The 9,210-nt window shown below is 41.8% G+C and overlaps 1 protein-coding gene across 1 annotated transcript in view; it reads right to left on the reverse strand.

Annotated features, from left to right (window-relative positions):
* Positions 1–5,707: 5,707 nt before the first annotated feature.
* The window catches only part of calcrla (calcitonin receptor-like a), a 48,745-nt gene continuing 45,242 nt past the window's right edge, over positions 5,708–9,210 (reverse strand). Inside the window, exon 13 of the mRNA XM_063213229.1 lies at positions 5,708–9,210. This exon is cut by the window's right edge and continues 387 nt beyond it. The gene's annotated coding sequence lies outside the window, so the exon portion shown is untranslated.

Below are 9,210 nucleotides of genomic sequence, written 5' to 3' on the forward strand. Positions count from 1 at the left end.
ACACACACACACACACACACACACACACATTCGCTGCTGCTGCTGCTGCCGGAGACCTCCGAGAGTAGAACAGCCGCTAATGCACCGGGAGCAAACTGTTATTCGGATAAATGCGCACCGCCATAAACCATCCACCTTCCGCCTTACTCTTTTCCTCATAAAATAATGAAATGGGCCTCGAATGGCAATCATAAAACTGGCCATAAAGTGGCACCGTTATTCTGTCTTTCTCCCGTTATCACCGCTCGCTGCAGAATAGTGCAGAGAGAGAGAGAGAGAGAGAGAGAGAGAGAGAGAGGGAGAGAGAGACAGAGAGAGAGAGAGAGAGAGAGAGAGAGAGAGAGAGAGAGAGAGAGAGAGAGAGAGAGAGAGAGAGAGAGAGAGAGATTGATGGATATCTGACCCTGTCTGGAGTCTCGGGTAGTTGTATATCATGTATATCAAGTTCAGTTTATGCCTAAGTGTGTGTGTGTGTGTGTGTGTGTGTGTGTGTGTGTGTGTGTGTGTGTGTGTGTGTGTGTGTGTGTGTGTGTGTGTGTGTGTGTGTGTGTGTGTGTGTGTGTGTGTGTGAGAGAGAGAGAAAGAGAAAGAGAAAGAGAGAGAAAGAGAGAACAATTTATGCCTCCACAGACATCTTACCTGGTGGAAAGCCCTAACTCTATGACTGCAGACTATCAGTAATGAAACATTGTGATTTTTCTGTCCTTTATCATGTGACCTTGTGATGTCTACCTTTCTCACTGTGCTCACTGACATACATGTACTGTAGGCTATACAGTACACAAGGTTTGTTTATAAACACGGTGTTGTGAGGAGGGGCAAGAAAGACACTGCAGCCAACCATGTGAGCTCATTTTTTGACAGACAGCGGTTTCCAACAATCAGAGGTTGAGTTGTGCGCAGCCAGGGTCGCGCAGCCAGGCGAAAACAAAAAATGTGAACCCATGTATACTGTATGTCTCCTCCAAATAAGTCTAATTCTAATCCTTCTAACAAGTCAAATGATTCCCTACACATTGATTCCGTAGGTCACAGCAGCCATGCAACAACCTTTTGGTCTTTACTGACCAGTCTCTAGTCCAGGGCATGACACCGATAGCATGGAAATTGAGGCTTCACTATGCACGCGGGACTATTTACGGACCTTCGCAGCTTTCTATACTCAGCGCGCTTCACTTCACGGGCTAACTTCCCAGTTGAGGATTAGCCTCCGGATATATTTGGCTCTCCGAGGACAAACGCTCGGCCGCATACTGTACATTTGAACTGAGAAGAGCCCCCCGACCCCCACTCCACAGCTAAATCCAGGCTCATCCTAGCCTTGTGTTTGACTTTTGTCGCACTTGACTTTAAACCAGCATGAAAAAACAATGTGTTGCAGAGTCAGAGGTTATGACCTTTAAAATCCAGCTATCTGCTTCAGGGATAGAGTTTGATTAGCATACGAATGCATTTTAGCCACACTGCAATGATACAAAAAACATACTTTTGTACTCTAGGTGAAGTTAACATGGAGGTATTAAATCTAAAACAATGTCCAAGTGTTATCAAACAATGTTTCTTTTTTATTTCCAGCAAAGATGCAGGCCACATTTTCCGTCATTCGGATAATTATTGTTTAGAATTAGATTCTGTTAGCAATTCGTCTTGGTTGCAAATATTTTCATATGTAATGGATGAGCTGTGTGGGAAAACGAAGTCAAACTTGAATCGTTGCCATGGCAAACACATTATCAGGTGTCCAGCAGATGAGCGCTGACTGCGACTGACTGCGGTGGAAGTATGCGGTATTTGCAATCACCGCACATCTGTTGGTTATCTGAATGACGAGGACAGATCTTAAGGAGGGTGAGAGCAACAACATGACCAACAGTCTGTTTCCCATGACTCCTGCCCTAAATTTCCTCATCATACATGAATCATGTGGGACGACAGAGAGCAGAGCGGCTTAAAGCCGCAGTATGCTAAGAAATTTAAGTTAGTTAAAGCACACAATTTGTGTTGCAGTGTTTCAGGAGGAAGGATTTTTTGGATTGTCATTGGATAAGTCATCAATTCATTTAGATGTTTTAGGATACATTTATTGGCAAGTAATTGTGTATGGAAATCTCCTTCAATCACTGACAGTCCAGCCAGTGATGTAGTCTACTTTTTTATGGTGGGTATACTGTATATTTGAACATTTTTTGAAGTGGGTATACTGTATGTATTTGTGCTATTCAAAACAATGGATCAATCAATATTAAGTGGGTATACTGAAATCCCTGACATTTAGAAGTGGGTATACTCCGTATACCCGCGTTCTACGTAGACTACGCCACTGAGTCCAGCATAGGCCTATCTCATTGTAAAGCTTATGTTGGAATGAAGTGTAAGTTTAACTGATTTAACAACACAATAACACCACCGTTAACAAACCCATACTCCCATTACTCTTTATTAATTACTTTTATAACTTTTATAACTATTTATATAATTTTACAAGTCCCAACCTTGTTGTTGGTGGTGGCGCTCTTGGTGTTTTAACATGTTTGCCTGGGCAGTCTGCCCATCAGCTTTAGCCCAAAGTGTCCTGCTGTCACTTTAAGTTTGCGTACACACAGGAGGATGATGTCCATGAGGGGCACTGTCACACCCCGTTATTCTCTTCCCAGAATCTTTCTTTTAAAACACCCAGACAAGTCATCCTACCTAAAATGCAAATCTAGATTGTCGGGCAACTACTTGCTGAAAAAAAAAGACGACAACAACTGCTCTGATGACGAGACAGCAACTTTCTTTTTTTTCACAACTCTCTGTAAAAGTTTTTTTTTTGCTGAGTCACAACCAGAGTAAGCCTATAGTGTGTTTTTATGTCCCTCGGAGTGAGACGAGGTGGTGATGCAAGTCCTCTTGCCGCAGACACCGGCTGGGTCTCTGGATGGGAGTAACCGAATATCTATACTCGTAAAATGACACTCGACTCCAGACAGGCATTTCTTTTCTGTGGGTGGTTGGTTGTTGGTGCAACAGCAGGATGGATATCATTAAAATTTCACCATGTTTACTCAGCAGGCACTGTCTGATCAAAGACTCTAAAACTAATTGGGCACACATCCAAGTAAGCAATTTCTATTTAAATAAATTCACTTGTAGGTCTAACTTGCAGTGCCTTCAAATAACGTTTGCAAAAAGTTGCTTACCATAGCTTTTGTAAACTACAGTATATGACACATTTCCAGTGGTTACGCACAGCACAGGCTAAATGTTAAATCCAAACACACTGACAGAGTGGGTGGTTTACATTGCTGTGGGCTACAAGATGTCAAAATGCCAACCAGGCTGTCCTACAGGCCATCTCTGTCAGCCTCCTGGCATTATACTGCTTGACGTGGCCAGGGCCGGATTAGCGCACAGGCTAGATATGGCTGCAGCCTAGGGGCCCCCACCTGCCAGGGGGCCCCAGTTGACCAAAGTGGAGAGGAGTGGAGTGGGAGAAGTGGCGGGCAGGACTGGTTTTGACCAGAGCAGTATGAAAAATGTGTCTGCAAATATGTTATTCTTAATTCTTATCTTGGAATTATGACACTGGTTATGTGATTTTGTCGCAGAATTTGCCTTCCTTCCGTGGGGGCCTTCAGCAACCTGTAGCCTAGGGGCCCTAGGCCATCTTAATCCGGCCTTGGACGTAGCCTTCCCCACCCCTGGCATCCCCTGGGATATACCTACTATATTCAGAAGGCCTGGTGGCTGGGAAGCAAGGAGTGCCTATCGCCCATCCATTTCAGATCTCTGTACTGTAAGAGAGATGTGCCCAGAGCCACTCGCACTTGACTTAGCTTGCTCTACCAGCCATGTCTACGCAAACGATCGGATAACAAAACAATATTGATTAGTCTGTAATAAATGTGTGCGTGTGTGTGTGTGTGTGTCTGTGTGTGTGTGTGTGTGTGTGTGTGTGTGTGTGTGTGTGTGTGTGTGTGTGTGTGTGTGTGTGTGTGTGCGCGTGTGTGTGTGCGCGCTTGTGTGTGCGTGTGCACGTGTGTGTGTGTTTTGAGTAAGTGTTTGGGTGTAGACCCATGTGGTGTGTCTCTCCCATCGCTGAAGGGTGTCCAGTTAGAGGAAACATCTGGAGGCTTTCGCTTCCTCCGCCTCAGGATTTTTTTCTGTCTCTACCTCACTGTCTCTCTCTCTCTCTCTCTCTCTCTCTCTCTCTATCTCTTTCTCCTGCCGTCTGTCTCTTGCTGTCGCTCTCTCCGTCATTGTCTCTCTTTATTTCTTTCTATCCGTCTCTGCCTACTGTATCTTTCTCAACCCTTTTCTTTACGTTTTCTCCCCATATTTCCCTTTCTCTCTCTCTCTCTCTCTCTCTCTCTCTCTCTCTCTCTCTCTCTTTCTCTCTCTTCCCTTCTCTGCCACCCCTCGGAGCTCATAAATAATCTGTGGATGAGGAAGTGCAACTCTCTGCACTCGAGGCGAGCACGGCGCCTTAACACTGGGAGACTCTCGCAGTCACAGTCTTCCAAACAAGCGCCCATCTGTCCCGGCTAAAAACCCCACTGCTGCATCTTGGGAAGTAGGGTACTGTTCACAGGCAAAACGGCATTGCTCTCATTACTCTGTTTTCTCATTTCTCACTTGCCTGCCTGGTCCAAGACAGATTCCAAGCCTTTTTTGTGTAGCTTAGCATAACCTCTAAGCCTTTTTTGTCATACCATGAGTAGCCCTCTCACTCATGCTCTATATATGAAGAGTTCAGACGCAAAACCCCCTAAGTGTCTTTTCAGAAAATAATCTTAATTCATTTGTATTAAATACAAAGCTGTCAAAATTACATAGATTTTTTTATTTATTTATGTAATATAACTATTTATATGTATTATCAAGTACATGAATGTAAACCAAACCAACAACAGAGTTCTCTAAAAATATAGAAGTGCAGGTCTTCAGAAATGGAGTTAGGGGATTTTGCATCTGAACTCTTCATATCTTCCTTTTATCCAAATGTGGCTAGACTCTGCAAATATGTTATAATGACATTTTCCCCTGTAACCTCTGCAACGCGATTGCTTACCCGATGTGGTACGCACACCCCTGGTCCATCTAAGAGATGAACATATGCCAATGCCACAGCAGGGTGTATGAACGTCTGGTATTCTTGGATACTGTTTATATTCCCATGAATAGATCATTATGAGAACATGATATTACCCTGTAAGTGGAAACCGGGGGGAAACACGACGAAGGGGGGTTGTTGGGACACAAACACTAGGAACTTGCTCCTAAGATACACTGTGAATTTCAATATGTACACCATCTGAAATGCAATAGCACGCCTTGCTTTTAAGGCGAGGAGTTACCGGTAGGTATGACTCACAAACTTGGACGTGGTGGAAGTGCTTGCTTGCCTTCTTGCAGGTAGGTTGCAGCAACTGCATCAGGAGCAAGGATAAACAGTCATGAAAAACAAACAAGAAACAAACACGAAAAATATTTTGCCAAGTGTTGCACCACTATGCTGTTTGCATTCACCGACTACAAGTATATGGGAGCCGGTTGCGGAGCCTCTCTGTGACTGGTTTGACTGAACAGAGTTCAGTAGTCGATGTTTTGTATTCCTCTCACAGTGTAAAAGAAAACGCATGCCATGTGTACACATAGTGACAGTGTACTACAGTGTGGTGTGCTTCTTTCAGGGATCACACATTATAAATTATAAAATCTATTTATTAAGAATCATGAAAGTACACAGTGCTACTCTTTTTTTCTGTACTTACTCAGTAATATACAAACATTTTTGCAACATTGCTCACATTCAATGAAATACAAATGAACAGACCAACACATACATGTAACAGTGACATAAAGTGGCTTGGGTTTGAATGCATTGCAACTGCGCGGGAGAGTAACGCTTTGACAAACTGTATGGCGCCACGAGAAACAAGAGGCAATACTCTTTACAACTGCCATGCAGTAATCGATGTACTGTGCACACTGTAAAACATTGGAGCCAGTTAAATGTAAAAAGTAAGTAGCCCTGATGCCTTAAGTTTGTAAGTTAACTCAACTTGAGAAACCCTCAAATTGAGTTGACTTGCAAACTTAAGGAAGCAGGGCAACTTGCCTTTTTATGTTTAACTAGCTTGCAATGTTTTACAGTGTAGTAAAGGTGCTTCCATGTCAAATATCATTGTGGAAGCATGCAAGGGATTGAACTACATAAAACAGCATCACAATAAAGTAATAGGCAGCAGTAATGGCAGCAGGCAGACAGAATGCCCAGTAGTATTTGGCTCATGATTTGTGAACAAGCAACACAACGACAGCATTTCACTTACAATGTAGTTGGTTAGCTACACTGGTTACACTTTACTTGATGCCGGCGTCATACGTATGACATAACAGTGTCATAATAGTGTCAAAACAGTTTGAGTCATAAACATAATGTCAATGTCATAAATGTTTTATGGTCATGAAATGTTGACATTATTTCACGAATTTCACTTACGACATTGATAAAATATTTATGACACATGTATGACTGCATTATGACAATGTTATGATACTGTTATGCCATACGTATGACACCGGCTTCAAGTAAAGTGTTACCGTTACACTAAACGTGTGGTGGCTTTCCACATCAAACAGAATATGAAAGTTGGAAATAGCAGATTTAGTAAATGGTTGAGTTGTCAAAAGCGCCACTCTCTCCGCATATGGGAGCTTACAGGTGCCGGTGCACAAGAGCTTTACTGTACTGTATTTACACAATATCCACAGCGTGCTCACATGATTTGTGGGGAGAAAAAAGGAACAGTATTATTTACATCAATTCTGGCAAGTAATGGATTTGTATTTCTGTAGCATACAAAATTATGCCATCCTTCCGAGCTGTGGTAGAAATGTTAAAAGAAATAAAATATACATGACGCAACAGATATGAGACATAAATAACAAATAAAAAAACACAATAAGATGCACTTGTAATGCTAACTGACGTAAAGCGATTAAATACTTAAACTTCCACCATATAAGGCCATGTGACAGCGCTCGATATAAGAGGGCAATGTGAGTTACATTTCAGATATCAAGTGTCTTCAGACAGAGAACACTGGACCTGAAACAAGGCAATGTGTTGCAGCGAAACAAAGCTATCCATTTATATCACGTAAATTTATGTATTATTTGTACCTTTTCTTAGGCGTAGAATGAAAGAGTTTATGCAGTAATTTGAATGAGTGAATAAGGGGTGCATTATGCAAAAATATCCATTATGCATAAGGAAGTCATAGTATGGCAGCTCAATTCATCGCACATTATGATACAACAATGAAAAACTGTATATCTGTCATTTTGAATACTAGAAATGGTATAAAACTGTATAAAGTGTATAAATACTATAACCCGTAAAAAGTATTTGTTGTCATAGGCAGTATTTCTTTAGTTTTAAAAACTGTTTATGGCTGCAGTTTTTTTTTTTTTTAATACTTACTTAAAGTACTTCCACAAAAAACAGATTATTAACACACAAAAGATAAATGCAGATTTCTGATAAACATACCAGATTGCAGTCACAAAATAACATACAGTAGGCTACATATTGTATAATATACAATGTGAAAACACCATGCTTTGGGGGAACGTGAGTGACCGAAGACTTTTTTGGGGAGAGTTCTGCTGTTATCTGTGATTCAGCTATTTCTTTGTGTGCAGCAAACAACTTTTTGTGTGTTGGGACAGAAAATTAAAGAATATGCTTGTGTGCGTGTTTGCGTGTACGTGTCTGTGTGTGTGCGTGTGCGTGTGTGCGTGCGCATGTGTGTGTAGGAACAGACACGCATGTGCACTTCTGTGAATGTGTTTGTACAAACTCTGCTTCTTTTACAAGACAAGTTCACTCACATACAGTACATATCACAAACCGTACAGTGCTACGATCCCTTCTGCATCTATACAATATAATAATCTCCTCTGTGTTTGTCTGAAAACGGCCCATAAAAACAGAGACAAAAATATAGTAGATAAGGACCACTTGGAATAGCCTGAATATTTAGGCCTACGTGTTCTCTGGTCAGAAAAGCAGCTTTATATTTATAATTTGAACACCTCTTTCACAAGGGCGGCTGTGGGCTGTACATAGCATACAGAAAGCAAGTGCCTCTAGTTCCTGTCACAGAGAGCCTGGTTCACAAACAGGTAATACAGTGTGTGATATTTACACCGTGTCTCAAATGGTGCACTTGTGAACTTTGAGCACTATGTTTCAGCGCGTGCACTGAAAATGAGTGGTGTCAACAATAATCGATTCTGCAATGCATCGCAATGCGGGGCAGGACAATTCAATAATCGTCTGGGCAAGTGCCATAATAGATGCGGCATATTATTTGAAGTTTCAACTACTTCTGTGGATATTTCCGGAGCAAATAAACGTTTTATTTAAGTTAAAGCATTTCAAAGCATTGAAAACTGCAAGACTGATACAGAAAACAGCCAATAAAATGTTGTTCAGTATCATACTGCTTGTTTTGCCTCATGACTGATGAGAAAAAAATTGCTTTTGCTTTCAGAAGAAAATGTGATGCATTGCAATGCATCGTATTGAATTAAATCAAATCGAATCGAATCGTTACCTCCAGAATTGTAATCGAATTGAATTGTGAGGGCAGTACCAATGCACTACTGAAAATACCCACATGCTGCCCTAGTATTGATCAAAAATGCAATGCTTGAACGATGGACACTATGCACACCAAATGGCGGCAATGTTGTTTACGTAAAGAAGGAAACGTGACAATTGGTTCAGTAGATGAGTTTAGTCAACGATCTCTTGTGTCTGTAAGCAGTGTTGTTGAGACACCAACCTCTTCAGGCCAAGCAAAGCATTGTATGTGATACAGTTAACATTTGGGTTGAAAGAAATGTAAATACAAGCATGAGAAGCTGTGAAACATAACCAGTAACCAAATAATATTTTGGCGAGCTAATGCTATACTAGTCCGTCACTTCCATTAAGCGCACAACGGTAGTGATCCAAACTTTCCCACGACGTTACGCACTGAAGACCTGAGTGCACTGTGTGCACGATGCACTAAACGCTAGTGCACTGACACAAGTGCGCGATTTGAGACACAGCATTGCTATTTTACTCACCTTCAAAACCCATTAATCCACCCCTCACCCAATTCACCTCTCCATCCTCTCATCCACCATCCTCTCTCCTCCGTCCTCACA

This window comes from Engraulis encrasicolus, chromosome 13 (assembly GCF_034702125.1).
Source record: "Engraulis encrasicolus isolate BLACKSEA-1 chromosome 13, IST_EnEncr_1.0, whole genome shotgun sequence".
Taxonomy (NCBI): Eukaryota; Metazoa; Chordata; class Actinopteri; order Clupeiformes; family Engraulidae; genus Engraulis; species Engraulis encrasicolus.